Genomic DNA, 26,849 nt, shown 5'->3' on the forward strand with positions numbered 1-26,849 from the left:
CATTGCAAAAATAATTCTGGGATATCTATGGTATGACCCTAATTACTAAACTTACCTAAACTTCTACCAGAATAAACACTGAAAAATGAGCAATAGGAGAGAAGAAAAAATTAACAACATATTATAAAATAATGAAGACATATGAGCTCTAGGTACTAAATAAACGGGAAAGTAGAGAGACATTTAATACAAAATGAGCAGATCTCTTCCACAGGAAAGGTGGTCAAAGAAGCACAGTGTAGCTGAAAATTTTTTTTTCAGCCAGAAAGGCAAAAATTTGAAACACAATAACATCAATTTTTTGTTAAGAGTGTGGAAAATGATCCTATAGTGCCCTATAATGTAAAAAGAACATACAAAATACTACATTTTAGAGGAATTTTTGTACATTATAATTCCAAATATACTGCACATTCTACTTATATTTATCTGTGCTACAGAGTGGCTCACCTCTGCACACTGAGAAAGCTGCACACGTGTTCATCAGGACTTTTCTTCTAACAGCTAAAGCTCAAGTAGTAAGCGTCCATTGTATAAGGAATTGGCCAAATACAAGAATGCGTGTTTCCCATGGGATCTAGTCCTGTTGACAGTAGAATACTGTGCTGTTCAAATTCCTTAGAAGACTCACTTTCTGACCTCGCACGTAGACGACTGTGCAAAGGATATGTAAATCTGTGGATATGTCCATTTGGTCCTTCATAATTACTTGTGTTAGTACTTTAAATATCTCCCAGTTTGATTGTGCATTCCTTAATATTCCTAATTTCACCCCCGCCCCAGCCTTGATCTTTTTTTAACATAAAATTGATTCAAAGATTTTGAAATTAATGAGTTTCTAGTCACAGTAAAGTAGTTTGATATATAAAAGATTTACCTTGGCCATTAATTTGGCCTCTATTTTGTAAAAACTCACTGGATTTCATAGTTATATTCACTGGGTTTTTGTTGTTGTTGTTTGTTTGGTTGGTTGGTTTGGATTGTTTGACACAATTTGCATGGGTAATTTTTGTTATAGCCTCTTATTTTTATCAACTACTTTTATCAATTTTTATCATACCAGAAAATGCTTGTGCTTTTAACATAAACAATTTTCTTATATTGGGTTAAACTACTAATATATATTTGCATTTAAATACACGTTCTTACTGAATTGTTAATTTTTCTTCTTAATGTCTTACCTACTTAAACATTGTTTTTATGATACAATTTCCTTTTTGCTACAGTAGAAAGTATGTACTCTGTTTCTAATCTGTTACTGGGAATTACATCATGCAGCCTGTCAAAGTTCAAAGAAACATCAAAGCTGTTTGCCAGAGAAAGTACAGTGACATTAGGACAAATGAACATTTCTTCTAAGTTTATAGTCCCCGTGTTCATTCTTAAGTCACCCTCATATTAAACCTGGAAGACAGTATCTTCTGAAATGGGGAAAAATAGTGTAGGTTAGCCCATATCCTTGCTACCTCACTTTCTACTTATGAATCTGATAGCTAAGAAAACTCTATCTAGGATTACTCTGGACATCCAAAATAGTTTCTTTATAATTTTTTTTTGGTGACTATCTCCTCAGACAAATTCTGTTACTTGGTGGTCTAGAACTGACTCTGTTTTTTACTTTTATTGTTATAATTATTACATAAATAGAATTATATAAATAATTTTCTTTCAGACCTTTGAAAGTATTCTAAAGAAATCTGCTGTATGTTTTAAGCATTCAGTGTAAAAATATTGTCAGGATTTACTACTTTAAAATATTTTGTGTTTATAACCAGATGCCTTTACAGGAGTCAAATGCATGAATTTTTATTTGTATGTTTTTTGGATCTGGAGAGATAACTTAGAAGTGTTTACTACTCTTACAGAGAACCCAGGTTCAGTTCACATTTGCCTGTGACTCCAGTTCCAGGGGATCCAATGACATTTTCTGAACATCATAGACTCCAGCACATACATACACTCGGGCATAAAAAAAATAAATGATTTTAAAATTTTATTTATTCCCTTAGTGTACAGTGAGATATTTATCAGAAATATAAACCATAAGAATTACAATGTTAAACTATGTTTTACATAGTTTCTTCCCACTTTTTGTAACTTAAAGAAAGTATATAAAAGTTAACATTGATATTAAAATTTTTGTTAAGCTTACTTCCATGTGGTCCATTTTTTACTTTTTACTATCAAAGCTGGGTTTTGTGGAATCTCTTTAAATATGGAGAAAAGCCTTGCCATGCTTTGTGGTCCACTCTATTGTACAGAATAGTAACATTCTGGCTCTGCTTTGCCTGAGTGAATCGATCTTATAAACAGAAATTTGCCGTGAGGTGCTGCATTTTGACTGTAAGTTCCAAAGTAGAATGCCCTGTTTATACAAGTAAACACCCACCTGCCAGCACACCACAGGCCACAACTGGTAAATAATTTATTAGTGCCAATAAAAAGTTCCACCCACAGACATTTCAAAACTAAAAGAACGATCAGACACATGAACTCCATCTATCACACCAGTTCTCTCTCCCATAACTAAAGACTAGAAACAGAGGCACTCCAAGACAATGGCACAACTGCCTGCCCATCACTCAGTCATTTGTCAGGGAATTACTGGGGTGCATCAACAAGAGAATTTCCCACTGTCCTCATATTTCAGTTTAAGCATGCTTTCTTCTTCCAACTCTGCATGGTCCACCTCAGGGTGACCCATCAAAATGACATTCAGAACTGCCTGCCAATGCATAATTTCTCTGTGTCTTGGCAGTGCTCGGATGGGTTTCCTGATCATTTATTCAGCCAGCAGTATCAACCTTCTACACCAGTATTTGCTCCCTGAGTTCTCTTTCAGTACTGACTGTTTACATCCCATGGCGTCTTCATTTATTCACTTGCTGGTCTGTAATCCATATGTCATTGTGTGAAGTATAATGTACAGAATGTTATTAATTTAGCAATCAAAATTTGAAGAGAATCTAGAACTATGATTGCCTTAGTCATGTTTACCAAGATAACTCAAAAGTGCTTGGTGGCTTAAAGCTGATGAAAGAAATAACTTGCAAATTCTGACATAGATATAAGGTCAAATGTACATGATTACACTCCTGGCATACTTTACTAATGAGAGCTGTAGTAGTTATCATGATTTCACTAAAATTCAACAAATAAAATCACTACTGCAAAATATTTGAAGTGATATGATTTTCCAAAAAAATTAAATCATTTGATGATATGAACAAATCCCTGTGGAGATTTGTGATCAGAAACTAAAAATTAATTCTGTTAAGCCAATGCCTGCCTTGTGCTGTTACATCCTTCTTTGTTATACTTGATCACAGGGCTGGAAAGAGGCATAACTTCAATCAACACAGATGAAAAATTAATGCTTAATGAGATTGGAAGTCATACCACTAACAAAGGGAAGGGTCTTATTCTCACGAGAAACTGGCTAGTTAAGGAAATAGACAAAGCACCATAAAGAAGAGAAGCAAACATCAAATAATGCAACTAACATGATTTTATTAAAAATTCCTTTGTCTGTTTTAATTAATTTTTTGACATTGGTTTTTTTTTAAGATTTGTTTCTTTATTTATTTGATGTACATTGGTGTTTGCCTACATGTATGTCTGTGTAAGGGTGTCAGATCCCCTGAAACTGGAATTACAGGTAGTTGTGAACTGCCATGTGGGTGTTGGGAATTGAACCCGGGTCCTTTGGAAGAGCAGCCAGTGCTCTTTACTGCTGAGGTATCACTTCAGTCCCCATGACATAGTTTTAATCATATTACAGGTTTCTAGTTTACTGGTGATTAGATAGATAGATAGATAGATAGATAGATAGATAGATAGATAGATAGATATAGATAAATAGATAGATAGATGATAGATAGATTGATAGATAGATAGATAGATAGATAGATAGATAGATAGATAGATAGATAGATAGATAATGATAGATAGATTGATTGATAGATAGATAGATAGATAAATGATATAGATTACTGAGAATTTTTAAATTTAATTTTATATCTTATGTGACTGTTCATGTTACATTATCCTTAACTAACTACTTTGTGAAATGACATGGATACCCAGATATGAACATATGTTTAGGTATTTTTGTGTCTAGCCAAATAATTACTGAATATCATTTAATTCCACTCAAAATAGCACCCAATACCTTTCACTAGCAATAAACAAACACTCTATGGATTTCACAAACATGCAGCCATAACATGAAACACAAACTCAGTTGCACTGACAGCCTAACATGAATGCACTAACAAAATCCGTACTCAAACTAGCATGCCCTTCAAAGAACACATACCATGTGCAGCCTTCCAGTGCAGTTGGAATCTTCTGATCTGGATCAAGAGTGGCCGATCTAACCCGAGCAGCTCAATTTATTATCACCTAGGAAAAACATTGTTCTTATTTTTGGCCACTCTATTGGGATTGTGCTTCCATAAAGCTTTCCCCGGTAATCTCCATAATGCATCATGTAGAAAGAACAATGTGATTCTTCTGGCGACAGAGTCATTGAACTTCTGTTGTCAGAGTCATGGGGTAGATTGTAGAGAACAGACCGTGCTTTGATCTGCACTAGCCAATACTGAATAGAATGGGAGCTTTGGGGTTGTGTACTACCCTGAATTTTCTACTTCGTGAGACAGTAGTTTTTCATGAGTTATTCCGTTATGAGCACAATGGTCAAAGTAGAGTAACTCTGTGTCATATTTAAACAAGTAATCAGCCACCAGCTACCTACCAGCACATGAGAAGATAGACTATTCATAATGATTAAAAATTCTATGTGCGATAATTCAAAATGATACCAGGAACGCCAGAAACATGTGTTGACCAATATAACTTCCCACCATGATATTATAAAGGAAGTAGTAGTACTAGATGCTGCTGCTGTAGCATCCAAACCATCACTCTGACACTTCTTAGGGGATCCTCTTGACAAAAACACCTGGAAAAGAACTTCTTGCTTTCTCCAGGTCAGCTCAAACATGATTTCTCCTGCCAATGGTACATGGTCAGTTTCAGGATGACACTCCAAACTGCCTGTCACATGAACCTGTGCCTGATCGCTTTGTGCGTTAGCATCTTTGTGGCTGAATTTATCCCTTACCTTCTGACAATCGCAGGACTTCTGTTCCGCGAACTGCTCTCTACATGTGACTTCAGTATCAACTATATATTCCTTGGCTTCTTCAAACACGTTCTTTGCTGTTCTATAGTATATATGTTATATACATATGATATAGGTCATGTATGTACTATTATACAAAGTATAATGTGAAATCAGAGTGGTACTGGCTTTGGTGATTAAATTTGAATAACTTAGAAGTTGTGATTGCTGTAGTACTTGTTATGAAGCAACTCAATTGTTCAGGGAGACTAAAGTTGCTGAAGCTGAGATAGGAATAGCTTTTATTCAATAAATGGTGATACAAATTATGCAAACATGTTCATTTTAAGTTAATATACTCCTTCCTGGCAATCGGTAGAGTTCATAGGATTTGATTCATTAAAAAAGGAATAGAGGATGCCGGGCGGTGGTGGCGCACGCCTTTAATCCCAGCACTTGGGAGGCAGAGCCAGGCTGATCTCTGTGAGTTCGAGGCCAGCCTGGGCTACCAAGTGAGTTCCAGGAGAGGCGCAAAGCTACACAGAGAAACCCTGTCTCGAAAAACCAAAAAAAAAAAAAAAAAAAAAAAAAGGAATAGAGGACCCCAAAAAAGACACGGAGAAATGGATGAGATCTACATGAACAGCCTGGTCATGAGTGGGAGCAATGAAGGGCGGCGGTCGAGGGAAAGAGAGTGGGAGATCCTAGCTGGATCAAGAAAAGAGAGGGAGAACAAGGAATAGGAGACCATGGTAAATGAAGACCACATGAGAAGGGGAGGAAGCAGAGAGCTAGGGAGGCCCACGGAGATCCACAAAGATACCCCCACAAAAGACTGCTGGCAATGGTCGAGAGATGGCCGGGACTGACCTACTCTGGTGATGGGATGGCTAGACACCCTGATAGTTGTGCCATAAACCCCATCCAAGGACCGAGGAACCTGGATGCAGACATGCATGGCTGGGTCTAATTAGTGAGAAAGAGGAGGGTTTATATGAGCGAGAATTGTTGAAGCCAAGGTTGGATAAAGCACAGGGACAAATAACCAAAAGAATGGAAGCACATGAACTATGAACCAAAGGCTGAGGGGCCCCCAACTGGATCAGGCCCTTGAATGGGTGAGACAGTCATTTGGCTTGATCTGTTTGGGAAGCAGCTGTGCGGTGGTGCGGGGTCCTGGGCTTGTTGCATGAGTTGGCTGTTTGAATCCTGGGACTTATGCAGGGATGCTTGACTCGGTCTGGGAGCGGGGGGACTGGACCTGCCTGGACTGAGTCTACCAGGTCGTTCCCGGTCCTCGGGGGAGACCTTGATCTGGAGGAGGTGGGAATGGGGGGGTGGGCTAGGGGGAGGGGGAGGGGGGCGGGAGGGGGAGAGCAGGGGAATCTGTGGCTATTATGTGGAACTGAATGGTGTTGTAAAATAAAATAATAATAATAATAATAATAAAAATCAAAAAAAACTGAAAAAAAATAAAAAATAAAAAAGGAATAGAATCAATAAAGTGACCACTGGCGTAATATTTGAAGTTATATGACTTTATCACAGACAAGCTAACCAACTCAGTGATGTATATAAAATATATTTACACTACAGGGCAAGATTATCCTTTTTACAGTTATACCTGTTTTATGTGATGAGAGGTAGCACACCTCTGACATGGAGATCAACAGCTGACATTTAAGAGATCCTGGGAGGCGCACACTACCTTTCCTGCCTACACAGCAAAGAGTCTCAATCTCAGGAAATAGTACCTAGCAAAAGAAATATACAAAACTGCAATAAGTAAGAAAATAAAATATCAGATCTAATATAATATCCATGTAAATTGGATTATAATATATTAAGAGTTATAATATACTAAGCAATTATTTGAATTAGTCTGAAGACTAGACTATGCAGAGGTTACACTAAAATTAATTTTACTAATACATAGACAGGATATCTAGAATTCTCATTTAAGAATGCAATCCTTGATTTACAGAATAGGCATAATATATGATCATCATCATGTCCCAATCACATAAAATAATATTAATGACAAAATAACTTTCAAATTAGGACCTCCCACAGCCAGAAAATAATGAACCTTAGAACACTAAATTAACCAAACACTTCTCTGATGAACTAAATAACAATCCAAAATTGTAGACTATAACAAAAAGTACACAAAATAAATATCACAATAAGTAAGTGATGCATATGATAAGCCAAGGAAAATATAGGACAGCTAGGTAGTTACATGAATGTAAGCAATAAAGCAGAACAAGTTTTCAAAGAACACATTCCCTCCAAGAAAACAGAGAAAAAGATGCAGTTTTTTTCTCATAACCTGGAAGGAGACCTGGACAAGAATAGCATCTAGAATCTTGGGGTAATAAATCATACATAAAATTAACATTGGAAATTTAAAAAATAGAGAATTGCATTCACATTACTACAGGGCCATATTTTACATATAAGGTTACATATGAAAAATTGTGGAAGGCTGAATTTGAAGACAAGAAACTAATTAACATGATAGTAAAAATTTCAGTGCAGCTCAGCATTCAGGTGGTATTATAGGTCTTTGTGACTGCTTTCAGTCAGATATAGAGTGAGAATCGGGAACAAAAAGCAGAACAGGATGCAAAAACTTTCAGTTTGGTGAGGAAAGAAGCAAGCTTAAAATTGGGGCTTATAAAACTAGTGGCTGAAAAAAAAACTGGTGGCTGAAGAAATTAGCACCATGAGAAAAAAAAATGGTGTGATGACTATAATGTAATTGAAATTAGAGGGAATACCTTTACATATTCTTTTATGATTCTGGTGTCTTTTGACTATATTCCATCATGTTTCTTACTGTAAGAACCATCTGTTTTATTAGCCCATTTATTCATTTTGTTTCCTTGGTGTTTAATTATTTATATTATTTATAAATTATGAGTATTAGGCCACTGTCTGAAGTATAGCTGATAAAGACTTTCTCTCATTCTGTGAGCTTTTTTATCTGTTAGTAGGTTTTTTCTTTGTTTTGTTTTGTTTTTATGTTTGTTTTTTTGTTTGCTGTACATAAACTTTTTAAATCTCATGTTGTCCCATCTGTAGATTCTACTGCATTTTATATAAAAATTATAACCATAATCTGCCAGTATGCCACAAAAGTAATTCAATGTCAATAACAATTCTGCCTCTGAATATTTCAAGTCATCTCTGACTGAAATGCCATATTGTGAACTGATCGATATCACGGTATAATTCCTCAATGAAGACTATTAAAGAAGAACTGGCCCCCATAGATTTCATAGCATGTGACTCATCAGTCATTTGTTAGGGAACTCTTTCAGGAAGATCACCTGAGGATTAGCTTCTGACTGTCCCTGGATCTCAATTCAAGCATAGTTTCTCCTGACCAGGATACATGGTCCACTTCAAAATGATGCTCCAAGCTGACACTCAAACTGCCTGCCAGGTAGATTTGTGCCTGAAAGTTCTATCCCTTGGCAGTCCTGTATCTGTGCTCCTTAATCCCTTTTCCAGTCATGGGCATCACCTCTCTGCACAAGAACCTACCTTGTATTTTTGCCTTCAATATTAACCCTTCATACATTATAACCACAACCATTTTTTGACTGTTTGGTAATTGGCATATCATATTTTCTTGTGAAATAAAATGTGTCAGCTGTTACCGACTTTAGCAATCAATATTGGGACAGATAGAAATGGCAGATTAGGATCTCCTGCATATGTGTGAATGAATTTCAAGAATTCTATATTTGCAAATATAGACTGCATTCTAATAAGACACTTTGAAAGAACATCAGAAATCAAAGATAGGATGATAAGACATTCGAAAAGTACAGAGAAACAGAAGCCTAACTCAGCACAAAGTGCAAAGCAGCTCATCAGTCCATCAAGCCTGGACTCCCCAAAGGGCTGTAGATGTGGATGGGGGAAAAACACAGACTTTTTTTTCACTAGATTAAGCAGATGTTCCTGATGAAAAGTAGTTAGAAGTCATACCCACAGCATAAGCCCACAGTTCTTTAAAGCCGAGGATCTAGCTGGAGAATTTGATGAAACAATGATTCTTCCTTCATGCCAGTTCAGCAATCGATAGTTCAATTTTGTTACATTTTGTTACTCCTCAAGTTTCAGAGAGTCGTAGGAGAATACCATCTTCAACAATAACATATCATTTAATGTTAGCTTACTCTAGGATCCTTATAACATGGAACAACCATGAGGCAGTAAGTACCTGGAAATAATTTAAATGAAATGAACTTTAAGCAAGAAAGTTCTAGTATAGTTGAGGGCCATGTTTGTCCATCAAATAAAATACTCTAAAGTCTATACTTTGTATGAATAATTCACTTGATAATTGAGGTGTAAATGGTCATCATCTATTTTAGGTAACACTCAGTTTAGAAAGACATCTTTTTTTCTTTTTTTTTTTTTTTTTTTTTTTTTACTTCAAAAGCTCAACATGGATGGGAGAATTTTCATGAGGCCTCACCCTTAGATGAAGAGATAAAGGCAATTAATGGCTACTGAGAGATAGGAAATTGATCTTCTCCTGTGAAAAGTCTCTTAATAGATTATCCATTATCCATTCCCAAGTGGTCAGTACTAAGAACATACTTATATGAACTGTGTGTGTGTGTGTGTGTGTGTGTGTGTGTGTGTGTGTGTGTATGTGTGTGTATGTGTGTGACCATAAATAAATAAGAGACCATGAATTTGAGAACAATATAGGTGGGGCCTGGAAAGAGTTGGATGGATAGAAATGGTATAATTAGAATAATAGTAAATGAGATTCTCAATTTTTTAAACAACAAAAAAGGAAAAGATACAACCTTTCATCCATGTTCCTATGAACATGTGTCAAGCTAAAGAAAAAGAAGAGCAAGAAGGAGGGGAAGATATTTCAGGGTTGGGAATATAGCTCAGACAGAGGAGTGGTTGCTGATTGCCTTGCAGAAGCCCATAGATACTATCCCCAATGTCACAAAGACTATTTTAATAACTGGTAGCTGCAGCTTCATTAGCCTAAAAATAAAACCTGCTTATGTGATATGACATGAAATATCAATAATATTTTTTCTTGAAATTATGTTACCTCAAGTAATCAAAATATTTAATGCTGTGGATATCACTCTGTATAAATAAAATGCTGATTGGCCAGTAGCCAGGCGGGAAGTATAGGCGGGACAAGCAGAGAGGAGAATTCTGAGAGCAGGAAGGCTGAGTCAGGAGACGCTGCCAGCCACCACCATGAGTACCAACATGTAAGATATGGGTAAGCCACGAGCCATGTGGCAAGGTATAGATTTATAGAAATGGGTTTATTTAAGATGTAAGAGCTAGATAGCAAGAAGCCTGAGTCATTAGGCCAAACAGTTTAAATAATATAAGCATCTGTGTGTTTATTTTATAAGTGGGCTGCTGGACTGCCCGTGCTTGGCAGGAGCTGGAGAGAAACTCTCCAGCTACAATTTAACAAGAGAAAACAAAAGGAATTATCAGGATACAAAATATCATTAGTCTTAAAGTTCTCTCATAAAATTTTATTAAGCATTTGTTTGAACATCTTTTTTTTTATTTTACAATACTATTCATTCTACATTTCAGCCACAGATTCCCTTGTTCTCTCCCTTCCTGCCCCCTCCCCTTCCCCCCAGCCCAACCCCCATTCCCACCTCCTCCAGATCAAGGTCTCCCCCAAGGACTGGGATCGACCTGATAGACTCAGTCCAGGCAGGTCCAGTCCCCTCCTCCCAGATTGAGCCAAGCGTCCCTGCATAAGTCCCAGGTTTCAAACAGCTAACTCATGCAATGAGCCCAGGACCTGGTACCACTGCCTAGATGCCTCCCAAACAGATCAAGCCAATCGACTGTCTCACCTATTCAGAGGGCCTGATCCAGTTGGGGGCCCCTCAGCCTTTGGTTCATAGTTCATGTGTTTCCATTCGTTTGGCTATTTGTCCCTGTGATTTATCCAACCTTGGTTTTGTTTGAACATCTTTTGAATTAAATTTGATTTATAACTCTGGTTATATAAGATCCTATAAGAGTTTTCAAGTTTTTTAAAGTCTGGTGTTCCCAATAGAATTTTATCATGATTGTTGTTTTAACGTGCTATAAAAATACCTAAAATTGGATTGCTAATTTACTATCGTGGACATGCATTGTCAATATTATTTCAGATGACATGAGATGTCTGTGTATGGTTAGTAAGGGATAATCTTGCTTTATTAATTCTCATTCTTTGCATGTGTCTATTCTTTAAATTTTTTGATGGTTTCTCTTATACACAAAAATGTATTATCAGTGTATGCATTCCCTACCACCCATTATATCCACTTTCGTTCCTGTCTTATTCCCTTATTCTTCCTACTTATTCTCCCAGTGACTACACCATTAGAAAAAAAGGGACACTCCCTCTGCAATAGCCATTCCCAGCCATTAAATTCTTAAGAAAGGATGCAAATTCATGGAAATCTCTATTCATAACAGAAAGTTAGAAGGCCTATTCTTGTACAGGTATCCATATATGATCAATGCTCATGGCAGCAATGACAGTGCCATATCTGGATGTCAGTGCTTCTTGACTCTTCTTCATCTTCAGACTCTTAAATCATTCCATCTTCTCTCTTGTGAAATTGCTAGGTCTTAGGGATAGGAGACAGCATAGATGTCCTGAAGACTCATCAGTCACTTATTCTCAGCACTTTGACCATATGTAAATCTATTTATTAACCATGATTCTCCACAAAAACTCATATTCCCAGGCTAAGAGTTTCACTACCCTGTGGGCATAAACTTATCTTTCCTCAGATTATGTAGAAAGATATTTTTATTTACAGTGTCATTCCCCTATATGAGACCAGATGACAGCAAGTCACATATGTTCCTCAGGGAAACCAAAGTACAGAAAGATTAGTGATGTTTTTAGACAAAAAGTTTCGAAAGACTAAAATTGCCCCCACCAAAAAGCTGCAATGAGAACAGACAGTATAAAAATTCTGGTTCATCTCGTGCATCCTTCCAATTGGTGCTGCACTTATCTATCATCTGTCACTGGCTCCTTCTCCATTCCTTTCAGGCAAAAGCTTGGGAACCTATTACTGGTGTGCTGCAGGCACCCTCATCCATAGTAACAGATGGCCAAATAGATAATAGTGTCTGAAGTTTCTCAGTATTAGGGAAAAATAAAGAAAAGAAGGGGATTACTATTGAATCCCAGGAATTAGAATCAATTTTCAAAGTTTGTCTTGTTGTTGTTCCTAATTCCAGCTCCCTTAAAAGGGAAGACCAGGCTAGCACTGTAAGAACGATTTATCTTCAAGTTATCTATGGTATCTGAGCCCCACAGATAAAGTACACATGTATATTTACTGGCTTTTGTTTCCTTTTTTTTTTTATGTTACAACATTGATGTGAGCAAAGTGGAGACTCAAAATTCTTACTATTTTTGAGCAAGCTATTAATGTATATAGGTGTTTATTCTCTCCTCTTCTCCATCTCCACCCTCTTCGACCTCACCCCCCCCCCCACTCCCTCTCTCAATGTAGTGCATCTGGACCCAGAGCCAGGCCTTTGGTCAGCGATGCTTGTAACATTTCAGTTGATTCTAAATTACTCTTTAATATGTCTTTTTATGTTAGCATATGAACTGTAAGTACAATTTACTTATATTTCACTCATTTTCAGTGAAGAGATCATTGACTGTGATAAATGTGTAAATTAGAAGAATAAGTACTACCCCATTCAAGATGTAAAACACTTTCTCACTAGAAAATTCTTTCATTTTATCCTGATGTAAAGATTGGGCTACTCATTGATTGGATCCTCATGAAACTAAGGATTGTTCTACAACTTAATAAATATAAATATTACAGTGATGGGCTTAACAAGGTCTGAAAAATACCTACTCTGGGAAGAAACTGCCAGGAAACTAGGAAAGGTAGAAAACTAGTACAACTTGATAAAGAAAACAGAAAAGAATAATGAGGTACAGCTAGCACCATTTTTGATAGATAGACACTTTAAGCTTTCCTAAATGTTTCTCAGAGTTTCTTTCCAGAACTATATAGGAGGTTCTAGTTAAGAGAAGAAAAAAATAAATGAAAGGTGTAAAGATGGAAAGAAAAGAAATGTATTTGCAGTTGATACAATTGTTAGGTTATAAAAATTTTTAAAGTGATAAAGAAGGAAAGGGGAAACAAACAGGTAATTATAGCAAGCTTACAGGACACTGTTAATATACAAATATCAGCTGCTTTCTTATATACCAACAATGTTAACTTTGGATTTTAATTGTTTTAATTAGCATTATTTTGTAACTAGCTAAAGGCTGAAATGTATTTGATTTTTTTATTGAATTTCATACAGAAATACAAAACATTTTAATAATATGGCATTCCTTTCTTTCCCTTACAATTCTTACCATGACCCTCACATCTATCATACCAGAAGTAGTACCATCAACCATGAGACATACAGAAATAAATCAAGGCCAAGTGGTTTTTTGTTCTGTTTTGTTTTAGTTTCCTGCATGAAGGAATAAGTTGGGAGAGAAATAATTTTGGCTGTTTTGAATACCTTCAATGGCTTTTGGGTAATAGTGGTTGTCTCTGATTGGCACCTAAACATAAACAGTTTAGATGGGCATGAAGTTACAAGACTGTAACAGTTCTATAAGGAGGTGGCTGGGTATTTTGACTGAACTACTTAAAAGCAGGACTGGCCAGGCCCTCAAAACTAGATCAAGATGACATTCATGAAAAGTACATTATGACAGTCTTATGCTTTATATCACTATGTGACATTCTATACATATAATGTACCATCATATGTTTATCCAATCAGATGTTGGTAGAATTTGAGTTGTTTTCATTTTGAACAAAGCTGCTAAGAAAAAATATGAACAATGCTTTCCACAAATAATTTTTATATCATATGTGTTAATATCTAGAAAAAAGATTGTTTATATTATATATGCATAGACACTACAAATGCTTGCCCATTTTTCAAATACTTGCCCAAAGTGAGAGTAACATTTAATACTCCAAGCTATCAAATAACAATGGAGCTTTCTCATGTTATTCATAACATTTGACATTGCCAGTCTTTTGAATTTTAAAATGCCATTCTACTGTATCTTATTAAGGCCTTGATTTTATTTAGATAACCTTTGAAATTGGACATCTTGTTCCTGAAACGTTTAATAATTCTCACTATATAAGTCTATTTAATACATTTATTGCTAATTATTTTATATTTCTAATACTACCATGAAAGGTATATTTAGTCACTTTCTCATTTCTAGTATATAAATATAAAACTTTCGTTATGTCATTGCTAAATTCATTAGTTACAACAGGGTTTTGTGGCCTTCTTTGGGATTTTCTACATCAATCCTAATAATCCATGAGCATGGCAAGAATGGAAGATTTTTCCATCATCAGGTATCCTCCTCAATTTCTTCAAAGACTTGAAGTTTTTGTCATAAATCTTTCACTTGCTTGGTTAGAGTTACCTACCCCAAGATATTGTATATTACTTGCAGTTATTGTGAAGAATGTTGTTTCTTTGATTTCTTTCTCAGTCCATTTGTTATTTGAATATAGGAGGGTTATTTATTTTGTGAGTTAATCTTGTATCCAGCAGCTTGGGGATATTGGAGGCATGCAAAGAGAGTGGAGCACTTCCATGGGCAAGCAGTCTCCTGGACTTCTGGCAGCTTCCACAGTCTTTGGTAGAGCAGAAGGTCTCTGCCCGAGTTCACCCATCTGTTCACCTATCTGCTCTTTTGGCTAGTGCAGCCTGCACTTGAGCAGGGATTGTCAGTCCAAGTTGGGGTCAGGGACACAGCGAAGTGGAGTGTGGAGTGGTGGTGAAGGATTATATATGGGGGAAGCATGGAAGTGGGAAGTTCTGAGGGTGGGTGTCCTACTTGTTCTTGTAGCTGGCATGGCCTGCACTTGAGCAGGGTATGTCTGCCCAAGTTTGGGGCTGGTCCAGGGCAGCATGGATGGGAAGTTGGGAGGGAAGAGATGGCAGCAGATTGAGTCTGGGGGAATCAAGCAGAAGTGGGAGAGTTCTGTGGCTGGGTGGCCTACCTGTTCTTCTGGCTGTTATGGCCTCATGACACACCTCATCTTGATCGACTCCATTTACTACTCCCCAGAAGTGTTGTCTTTACCGAAAAAAAAAAAAAATGAGTCCATCTGAGCAGGTGACCAAAGTCTCACAACAGAGAGCATTTTTTTTTTTAAACAGGGAGCATCTTAAGACAGGATCATAAGCTTTCAGTTCCTGGATTCCTAGTGAACTCAGAGAATTCTAAAGACTAGATTTATTCTCTGACTCCATTGGCTTTCCTTGCCCCATGAGCTTCCATCTCATGCAAAAAGAGAAGGCAAGGGACCAAGATGGCTCCAGGAACTCAGAGTCTGAGAAGCTGAGTCTGGAGAAATCCCCTACTCAGCTTAAGATGAAGGTAACACCTCGAAGTCCCTTGCCCCATGAGGTGAGTCACAGGCCTTCTGAGACCAAGTCCTTTGGCCTGATGAGCCAGACTACAGCTGCCCCAGCTAGAGCCCTGGCCCCTCAACCCCACCACCAAAGCTCCAGAGTCCCTGTTCTTGTATGCATGTGTGCAGGTGGATGGACCTATGATTGGTAAAAGAAATAAAGTGGAAGGGACTCAGAGGACCCAGGAGGACTGGGGCTTTCCCCAGTGTATTACAGCTCAATTTTAAGCAGCACTGGTGGCCTGAGGTGGTCTGGATGAGAGGAAAGGCCCATAGGGGAGCTTCAAGGGCCAGTGCCCTGACCACTTGGAGGGGCAGAGGCTTTGATCCCAGGGTTTGAGACTCTAAAAATAATACTCCAGGCCCAGGTACCCAGGGTAGCCATGCAAATGCTGCTGGCTGAGAAGGTGGACCTGCCAAGCCCCACGGCAAACACGCCTCTGCTGTAGTGGGCTGTGGCGGGCTTACAGCTAGATGACCTACATTTAATTACTTCAGATTTATCCTCCTTCTTTGAGGGCAATGAGAGCCCCCAAAGGCAGCCTGGGAGCCCTTCAATAACCCTGAAGTGCTGTCAGAGCCAATGGAGGAGCAGGTAGAAGCCATCCCATCCCTGGGCTGGGGCTTCCTTCTGATTCCTCAGGTTACAGGCCTTTCCAGACCGGGATTTACAACCCTGAAGCCTATTGAAGCCAAACAGGCCCCTAGAAACGATCCCAGGAACTGATTCAAGAGAATGAGGGTACCCAAAGCCAGCGCAGGGCAGACCTGGGGAGAACAGGAACCCCACATGGAAATTGCTGGCTGCTGTGTTGAAGAGCGGCTTGCTCTGACTCCCTCCATGCAGGTGCACTGATATTGCCTGGGACTCTCACCTCGCTGCCTCCTTGCTCATCTTGCCACAAGGCTGTTTGTGAAGACCTTGTATATGCAGGTGTCCATGCACTTTATGTGTGTGATGTCTGGAGATGGGGGTGCATTAACAAACAGATGTATGTATGAAAAGAAACCATTTCTCACTGCACCCCGGTACCAGGCTGGGCCTATATGCCTATAAATTAGAATTGCAGGCATAGGTGGGGGTAGAGGGTCAGGAACACAGTTAAAGTTAGTAGGTTCCTAAGTTTATCATCACATCTATATACTAAAATATGAGGAAGGAACACGCCTTCTTCCTCATATTTTAGTATATAGATCTGATGATAAACTTAGGAATGCTGTACTTCATGTGGTCTGTGGCTTTGTTTTCTTGTAAGCTGAGCATTGAGGAATGCAGAATTTTAATTGTAACTTCACCAGTACTTCTATCTAGAGGCCTGCTGCCATTTTTGTCTTCTATGAAATTTTTGTTGCCAAGGAAGAAAGGATTACAGTTTTGTCTGACAGATTGAAATAGCGTGGTGTATTCTTGGTTATCAAAATACTCCTGTAGCATGGGGTTTTTAGTTGGTGAATATTCGCAACGTGGGGGAAAGCATGGTACATCCTGTATAATCTCAGTTCCCTAAATGTGTGTACACTTGCAGCGCCTAGAAGGGCACGTTAAGCTGAGCTGCTTGTGACTGGGGGGCTATTCTTGGCTTCTTGTGTTGTGTTTCCTGTAATGCACATACTACAAATAAATGCTTCTTTTAAAAGCTTAAAAAAAAAATCAAGTTAGTAGGTTCCAGATCCCTGTTCTTGCCAGCCCACTAAATAAGTCTAGGGCAGTAAAAGAGAGTTCATATAGTGAGAATTGGGGCTGGTGGTGTTTGCTGTTTTATTTTTGTTTTTGTTGTTGTTATTGAGACAAGGTCTCAAAGACACTTGTCTCAAGACATGTCTGGCCTAGTACTTGCATAGCTCTTTCTAGCCTATATTCATAGCAATCTTCCTGCCTCAATCTCCCAAATGCTAGGATTACAGAAATGCACTACTATGCCTAGCTGCTGATGTTTAACAGAAAGACAACTACTGTAGATTCAGAGGGATGGGAGGGAAGAGAAGCAGGAGTGAGTGGAAAGAGATGTTAGAGACAGGAAGAGCTTGAGAAAGCACCCAGATGTCCATAGAGTGCAGTCGAATTGGCCCCACATGGGGTCAATGGGAACAGCAGGATGTGCACAGGGTAGAGAAGAGGTCCAAGAAGGAAAGCGGAAAGGACAGGAGAAGGGAAGGTGACCCAGGAAAGGAAGGGAGCCAGAGTGGGAGGTGACCAGCAAGGAGGACTATCTGTTCCAGAGGGCACCAGGACCTGGGTTTGGCAACTGTTTCCAACATAGCCACATCTGTGAGTGGCAGCTCACTTGGCAGCGTGATCCAGGGCAGCCTGCCCTCTGGCCACTCCCCTGCCACAGATTGGCAGCCACCCAACCCCAGCTGAGAGCACAGGACTAATGAGCCAAGCCAGGCCAGGCATCCAGAAGCAAACTTGTCACCTCTGAGAGTGCGTGTGCACAGAGCAGGGGCTCAGTGTGCAGACATGAGTGAGCTGATGTATGTGAAAATGCACCTAGCAAAGTCCAGCTGGGACCACGGTAGAAATGTGACACCCTTCACATGCCTGGGGCTCCACAGGACATTTCTGTCTTGACTACCCTGTACCACTGTTAAGAGAGAAACTATTCCAGCTATTTCTTTCTACAGCCCTAGCAGTTCCTCCACTTGGCTCTACAAAGTCTTCCCTTTGTGTCCTTGACTGTGTAGCATAGGATCTTTTGACAAGACTGGCTGGGATGGGCTGGACTGGGTCAACTCATTTCTAGCAGCCTGAACCAGAAAGGCCCGATCTGGTCCTGACGATGAAAGTGAACTTCAGCTCACTGCTTCAAACTTGACTATACTGTCAACCCCACTGTACTAGACAGGGGAATCTGTGTTTATAAGTGTGCATGTTGGATGTGTCTGTGTCTCTAAGTGTCATGGATGTCATGAAGCATCCAGAAAGGTCAGATGTGGGGATTGCTCAGCCAAGGGTCATGTGGACCCCAGGGGTCAGGAAGAGGCCCCTGTGACTATAATCCTACAATTCCCATACTTTACTAGCTCAAATGTATCCTCCTCCAGGAAGCTTCCTTAAGCCATAGCTAGAAATGAGCACTCTTCCTCCATGCTCTGCTAGGATGAACAGAATACAGCAATTGTTTATTGTCGTTGATTTTTATGCATGCAGACATGCAGTGACATAGTAACACCTTGTGCAGGGAGGTCTAGGGGTCCCTGTGATCTTCACCTCCTGGTGTTCATGATTTTGCATAATGGCCCCCATCTTTAAATGTAGGCAATGCCTCTGACTTGTTTCTGATAGAATCTGGAAAAGGGGATAAGATGCCTCATGACATCAGGTTGGGTAGAGCTTAGTCTATTTCCTTCTAAATTCAGATGGTGATTCTTTCAGATGGTGATTTCATGACCATTATGGCAAGGAGCATAGCAGCAGACAGGCAGGCATAGCCCCAGAACAGTAGCTAAGAGCTTACATCCTGATCCACAAGTTGGACAGAGGCAGAGAAAGAGATTTGGGGAGGGTATGAGCTTTTGAAATCTCAAAGCCCACCTCCAGTGACACACTTCCTCCAACAATGACATACCTCCTAATTTATTTATTTATTTATTTATTTATTTATTTATTTATTTATTTATTTATTTATTTGAGTCAGAGTTTTTCTGTGTAGCTTTGAGCCTTTCCTGGAACTCGCTTTGTAGACCAGGCTGGCCTCAAACTCACAGAGACCCGCCTGCCCCTGCCTCCCCAGTGCTGGGATTAAAGGCGTGCTCTGCCGCCGCCGCCACCACCACCCAGCACCTCCTTATTTTTTTCAAACAGTTCCACCAACTAAAAATCAATCATCCGAACATGTGAGTCTATAGGAATCATTCTCACATTCTCATTCAAACCACCACAGTGGTCCTTGGCTCTTGCAGTGAACATTGTGAGTCCAAATGAAAATTTTTTATTTAAACTCTACATGTGTATTTATACAAACTTACATGTATTATGGGGCTTTAAAATGTAGTTAATAATATGATTTCATATGACTTTTGCAGATATCATTATGGTTATTCTACCATCTCCCTCCCCATACTTTTCTCCCATCTCACTCCCTAATTTAGAATCCTGCTTTTTTCCTATTTCACCAATCAGATCATTTGTACCCTGCTATTCTTCTCTATTGATCCCACAAACACTCACCCTGGCAGTGGTCTCATTTCCTGGTTTCTGCAATTACTCCATTATATGTACTCATATCTAAAGATTTAAAGCTAGGAGACTCCAAAGAGAGAACATGTGACATATGTCTTTCTGGGTCCATGTTACCTCACACAATATGGTCTGTTCTAGTCCCATTCATTTACCTGCAAATTACATGGTTTCATTTTTCTTCTAAGATAATAGTATTCCATAGTGTATATGCATACTCTCATTATCCACTCCTTGGTTCAAGGACATTTAGGTTATTTCCATTTGCTAGCAAATTTTGAATAGAGGAGCAATGACTATGGCTAAGCAAGTATCTGTGGTGTATGATATTGAGTCCTTTGGGCATGTGCCAAGTAGTAGTATACCTCAGTCATATAGTACATTTGTCTTCAGCTTTCTGAGAATTCTCCACACTGGTTTCCATAGTGACTGCACCAGTTTTCAATCCAACCAGCAATCAGTGTGGGATAACTTTTCTCTCAACCATCTCTAGCATTTATTGTTGGCTGTTTTATTGGTCTTTGCCATGGTCACTGGGGTAAAATGAAATCTTAGAATTGTTTTGATTTAGCCGGGCGGTGGTGGCGCACGCCTTTAATCCCAGGGCTCGGGAGGCAGAGGCAGGTGGATCTTTGTGAGTTTGAGGCCAGCCTGGTCTACCGAGCGAGATCCAGTAAAGGTGCAAAGCTACACGGAGAAACCCTGTCTCGAAAAAAAAAAAAAAAAACAAACCAGAATTGTTTTGATTTGCATATTCCTAATTCCTAATTGTTAAGGCTGATGAACATTTTTTTTTTTTTGAGATATTTCTTAGACTCGGTTTCTCTTTTGAGAAACTCTCTTTTTGGGTCCCAAGCCCATTTTCAATAGCTCATTTGATTTTTGCTGTTTTATGAGTTTTATAGTCTGGATAGTAATCTTTTGTCTGACACATAGCTGGCAAAGATCCTCTCCCATCGTGTGGGCTTTCTCTTCACCCAGTTGATTTGTTTTGTTTTAGCTGTATGTACACATTTTTAGTTTTATGAAGTTCCGTTAGTCAGTCATTGGCCTTAATTCTTGGCCAAATATAGTCCTATTTAGAACATCCTTTTCTACATCTCTATCATGAAGGGAACCGCCTATGCTTTCTTCTGACAGTTTTAGTGTTCCCTGTTTGTTTTAGGTCTCTGATGCATTTGGAGTCACTTTCTGGCGAGGTGACAGATATGGGTCTCATTTCATTTCTCTCCATGTAGATATCCAGTTTTCTCACCATCACTTAAGACACTTTCTCTGCCCCAGCTTTTAAATATTAAATGTCTGAAGTTATGTGTACTCATGTTCGAGTCTTTGATCCCCTCCCCCCAATGGCCTAAATGTCTGTTTTTGTGCCAGTATCATAGTTTTTATTACTATAGCTCTGTAAAATATCTTCAAATCTGGAATGGTAATCCCTACAGAATTTTCATTTTTGTTCAGTATTGTTCCAGCTATCTCATCTCTTTTGTGTTTTCATATGAATATTAAGATACCTTTTTTCTATATCAGTGAAGGAAGATGGAGTTTTTGGTTGAGGTTTATTGGGTCTGTAATTAACTTATAGTTATTTTCAAAATATTCATAATACCCCTGAGCATTGGGTGTCTTTCCATTTTCTAGTGTCTTTATCTTCTTCATAGATTTGAAAGTTTTATTGTAGAGGTTCTTCACTTTCTTGGCTATGTTTATTCTTATTTTATTGTCTTTGAGGCTTCTGTGAATGGGAGTGTGTTCATGATCCTTTCTATATGTTAGTTGGTGGTGCATAGAAAAGCTGATTTGTTCAGATTGATTCTGTATCCTGTCTCACTGCTGAATTTACCCTTTCTGGGAGTTTTTACATAGAACTTGAGGTATCTTGATTGTAGAGTATCATGCCTTCTGCAAAGAGCAAGTTTGATTCTTGTTTCCCTACATGTATTTCCTTTAATTTCCTTCTCTTGACTTATTGCCTCAGCTAGTACTTAGAAGCACAACATTGAAAAAGAGCAGGGATAGTGGAAATTCCTATTTGGTTTCTGACATCTATTGGGTTGCTTCAAGCTTTTCTTCATTTAAGATGATGTTTTTATTATGTTGAGGTATATTCCATCCAATTTTACATTTTCTAGGATTTTTTTTATCATGAAAGCCTACTGAATTTTGTCAAAAGCTCTGTGTGTGTGTGCTTATGATCATCTGATTTTTGTCTTAATTCCATTTACATGGTTTACTACATTATTGACTTGAGTACAGTGAGTCATCCCTATAAGGATAAAACCAACTTGGTCATAGTGTATATAAACTTCTGCAGGCATATCTGTATTCTGTTGCATGTATTTTATTGAGCATTTTTAAGTCTATGGTCCTCAGGGATATTGGCCTGATATCAAGGTGAACACCCTTTTAGGAGTTTGGGAGTACATTTTCTGGTTTCTTTGTATAGTCTACAAAGGACGGCTATAGATCTTCCTTGACAATATGGTGGAATTCTGTTTTAAATCTATCTGGCCCTGGATATTTTTAGCTGAAAGGCATTTTATTACTGTTTCAATCTCATTTATTAGAGGTATGTTTAGGCTGTTGACTTCATCTGTTTAATTTTGGTCATTTCACTGAATCTAGAAATTCACCCATCTCACCACCCTCAGTTTAATGGAGAACAGGTTTTTAAAACATTGCCTTGTAATATTCTGAATTTCTTTGGTATCTGTTGTAATAATTCTTTATTCATTTTTAATCTGTTAATTAGTGTACTCTCTTTCTTTTGGTTAGCTGTGCCAAGGGTCTGTCAGTTTTGTTTATCCTATCAAAGGACCAGATCTTAGGTTATTGAATATTTGTATTGTTTACTTTTTTTCAATTTCTCTGACTTCTGCTCTGATTTTTAATATTTCTTGTCATCAACTAGGTTTGGATTTGAGTTGTAATTGTTTTTTCAAATTTTTTTAGTTCTACAGCATGTATTTACAAATTTCCTAATTTCTTAATGTAAACACAGAGCTATAAATTTCCCTCATAACACTGCTTTCAATGTGTTCTGTTATGTTTTCATTCATTTAGTTCCGGGAAATCTTTGCTTTCTGGATTTCTTGTTTTACACTCATCATTCCATAATGATTTCTTTAATCTCCATTAGTGTATTTACTACAGATTTGTTTGGTGTCCATTTGTTTAATTGCACAGTGGCCAGATGAGTTACAAGGAATCATTTCAAGCTCTTTGAATTTGTAGCAACTTGTGTCCCAGGATGTAGAGTATTTTAGAAAAGCTTCTATGTGTTGCTGGGTAGAATGTGTATTCTTTGGTGTTTGAATAGAATATTTTGTAGATATCTGTTAAGTCCACTTGACTTTTATCAATTAACTGATATATTTATTTATCCACATGACCTATTGGACAAAGTAATTGAAATCACCTGCTATTAATGGGTTGATATTAATCTGTCTTTCCATCCAGTTGTATATTTTTAATGAAATTGGGCACCCTAGAGTTTGATGCAAATATGTTTAGGACAGTAGTATCTTCTCAATTAACTGCTCCCTTATTTAGACTGAAATGTCCCTCTTTCTCTTTTCTGATTAGTTTTAGTTTGATGCCCTCCCCCCCCAGATATTAGGATAACAACACCCACTTGCTTCCCAGTCCCATTTGATTAGAGTACTTTCATCCATCCTTTTACTCTAAGGTGGTGCTTATCTTTAAAGCTGTGGTTCTTGTAGAAGGAATCCAGGTGGATTTTTCTGTCATTCCTTATAGATTTTGGGTCAATACAAAATATTCTATGAAGCTTAGCAGTTGGGGAGTATTAGAGAAATAATAGTGATTCTTTTTGGTAAACCCCTTTAGCAACATAACTGTTTGCTTTTCCTGAATTTAAAGTGGGACACTGCTTTCAATGTTCCCAGAAATGACATATTTTCTATAATATAATTACTTTGTAAAGTTTGTCACACACAGACACTCACAGACATAATATATATGTCATATAATAAGTAGCAGTAGTAACAAAAGTTTTAAATGTTTATATGGACATTTCTGCTAAACAGTACTGTTAAGTTGGTGTTTATACTGTTAACATGGAATTCAAGGTTCAGAGATGTATGAACCAGCTGCAGATACAGGCAAAATGTTCCAATTAATATCAATAGTAACAACAAATATCCTCAAATGGGCTTACAGAAATAAAAATCAGTGATGAGCCTGGCTTTCCACCCAAACTGAAGACACTTCATACATAAAATAAATCACAGATTTAGAAAAATCCTTGAAAGGCATTCTCAAAGGAAATTACTTTAAGGGAGAAAATTACATGTTTAATGTCTGCTAATAGCTTGGTATCTAATAACAAAGATACTCAAGGTGGATCAAAGCTTATCATGAGAAATTCTATACTATTTATCACAAGGATATACACACATCACAAAGGGTATAAACAGGACAAATACTTTATTATGAAAATTTCATACAGTAAAATCTGTTGTCTGATGTAAAGATCTATAGTTTTTAGAAAGTACCTTTTTAACTAGAACCACAATACAGAATAAAGTTACGGTATCCTAAACTCTCACATCATTTTGTACTCAACTTGTTCATCTACTTTTGAATTCTGACTAGTTGTACCCTGTGTATCCTAGAGTCCGCCTTCACATTGTTTTTTTGAATATGCTGTCACAGTAAGTTTTAAGCTTGTTGTCTTTATAGTTATTTCTCAATTGCATGTAATATTAACATTTGGGTGCTAACCTGCACCCATTAGTCCTTGAATTAAGTGTCTATTCATATTTGTTCCTCATTTTTGTATGATGCCCATTGTTTTAGATACAATTGCCATTAAGATATGCTTTTACAAAAATGTTTCTCTATCAATTGTCTCTTTATTAAGTGCTTTTGCAATGCAAAATACTGTCTGAAATCCATCCCTTAAATGAATCCAAAAAGTGGTGGCATATGAATTCATTGCTTAACTGTAGTCAGTGATTTTATCTTATGTTTTTAATTTTTAGTTTTCCATTCTACAATAGGCACATCTTGAATGTTTCTGTGTGAACAATATATAGTTTTTAAATGGTGTTCAAATATTCTATTTTGTGCACAGATATATTTAAGAAAACACCAAGACACTAATTTATGCCTACTGAATTGGCAATTCACTGTGTCAAAGTTCGCTGAATTTATGTGGAATGAGTCCCTAGAATTATGTTCAATTATTTTTGTCTTTTATTCTGGAAAAAAAAAAAACTCATGTTGATGAGTTTTGAAGTCTTGGGTTTATGGAGAAGTTGTCAAATATGAATTCTGTATTTCTGCTGTTTTTACAAAGATGTCTGAGTTATTTTGTCAGCATAAAAACAGTATCTGTGATATTTGAATGAGAATGAATCAGAGGAAAAACAGATATCCTAAAGTCTTCTGAATAATGTACATAGTATATCAATAAACCATGTTAGGTTTGCAGTATTTAGGTCAAGCACATTTTGGTGATTACTTATTGAAATGATACTTTAAAACAAAACTCAATTTTAATAGCTTTTTGTTAATGAACACTAGCTTTCAAATCTAGCAACTTTGCTTAACACTGTGAGAGCCATTTTGCTATTTCTTAAATTTTCTGTCAATTATCATGGCAACATGCAATGTGAACAGCTTCATTTCCTCATGCCTAATATTCATGCCATTATTATCATTATTATTATTATCCTGCCTATGTTAGTAAGACTTGAATAGGAATGGTGATTCTGTGAAGATTTGCCTTGTTCTTAATTTCAGATAAAGACATTCACTAAGTTCTTCAGCATTAAGTAAAGTTGAAGCTGGTAAACATCTCTTCTTGGTTTCCTAAATTTTTATTAGACACGAATGTCAATCTTTTCTGTTTCCATCATTTTATGTTGTTATTATTAGCAATACTATTTTTTAAAAGCTGAACAAGTCCTGCATCTCCCAAAATAAATACCACATGGCTGAACTGGTGGCCACAAAACAATCACATCACCTTCCCCCCACTCTCATCCATTCCAGCTACCCTCCAATGCCCCCTCCCACTCTTAAGTTGCCTATATTATCATTACATCATATATGCCTGTTAAGTTATGCACGTGTCTTCACTAAATTTACTGAGATGTTCAAAATGTTATCTTTTCACAATTTGGTGAATATTTGAGAGATTTAATGATACTATGTTGGTCACTGGTCTTTTATCTCAGCAGTGTGGGTAGGACAGAATATTAATTGCATTAATCTTTTCTCTGAAGCAGGTTTGTGGATTTATTATTTTCTTCTACCTGTTTACTCCATCTAAAAGCTTCTGAAAGTACAAAGCTATTAAATTAGCCTTCCCTTCTAAAATCAGTAACCTTTATACACTCCTTTAATTATATCTCATAATTAAGTTTCTCATTTCCAATCTATTAAAACACTTGATTTCCTCAGAGAATCTTGCTTTGACCCATGTTGAGTAATGATAATATTCATAAATTTGAAGAATCTTCAAATTTTTATGTTGTTGAAGCTTTCAGTTATAATAGAAGAATCAACATTGCATGATCTTTTTTAGATTGTAAACTTGTTTAGTTTTTCTTTCATGTGTTTTGTCCTAGAGTGCAGAGGGAGAAATAGACATACAGCATATTGTGTTTGGAATATTTTGTCATGGAAATTTCATGAGTTATTTAGTAAAATTTAAGGTTGGCCAGGACTTCCAGATCCTCTTGCCTCTATTTCTAGAGTACTGAGGTAACAGGGTACATGCTGTTACCAATTTTAGTTGCCTGTTTCTTTTTTCTTTTTCTTTTTTTTTTTTTTTTTTGATTTTTCGAGACAGGGTTTCTCTGTATAGCTTTGCGCCTTTTCCTGGAACTCACTCTACAGTCCAGGCTGGCCTCGAACTCAGAGATCCGCCTGGCTCTGCCTCCCGAGTGCTGGGATTAAAGGCGTGCGCCATCACTGCCCGGCAAGTTCCCTGTTTCTTTTAAGGAAAAAATAAACTATTCACCCTCAAACTTTCTACTAGGAAACCATAGAA

At 37.7% G+C, this 26,849-nt stretch overlaps 1 protein-coding gene across 3 annotated transcripts in view; it reads right to left on the reverse strand.

The window, feature by feature from the left end:
- LOC102904345 (alpha-amylase 1) overlaps positions 1–26,849 on the reverse strand; it is a 51,963-nt gene that overhangs the window by 18,741 nt on the left and 6,373 nt on the right. The window contains exons 2-4 of one of the 3 annotated variants that reach the window (XM_076574857.1): positions 15,232–15,308; positions 6,753–6,882; positions 4,319–4,404 (exon numbers count right to left, since the gene is read on the reverse strand). The gene's annotated coding sequence lies outside the window, so the exon portion shown is untranslated. Of the gene's footprint in view, positions 1–4,318; positions 4,405–6,752; positions 6,885–9,130; positions 9,287–15,231; positions 15,309–26,849 lie in introns of those variants that run through there. The other 2 variants (XM_042279769.2, XM_042279771.2) reach the window with 2 other exon arrangements.

The sequence above is a fragment of the Peromyscus maniculatus genome, chromosome 6 (assembly GCF_049852395.1).
Source record: "Peromyscus maniculatus bairdii isolate BWxNUB_F1_BW_parent chromosome 6, HU_Pman_BW_mat_3.1, whole genome shotgun sequence".
Lineage (NCBI taxonomy): Eukaryota > Metazoa > Chordata > Mammalia > Rodentia > Cricetidae > Peromyscus > Peromyscus maniculatus.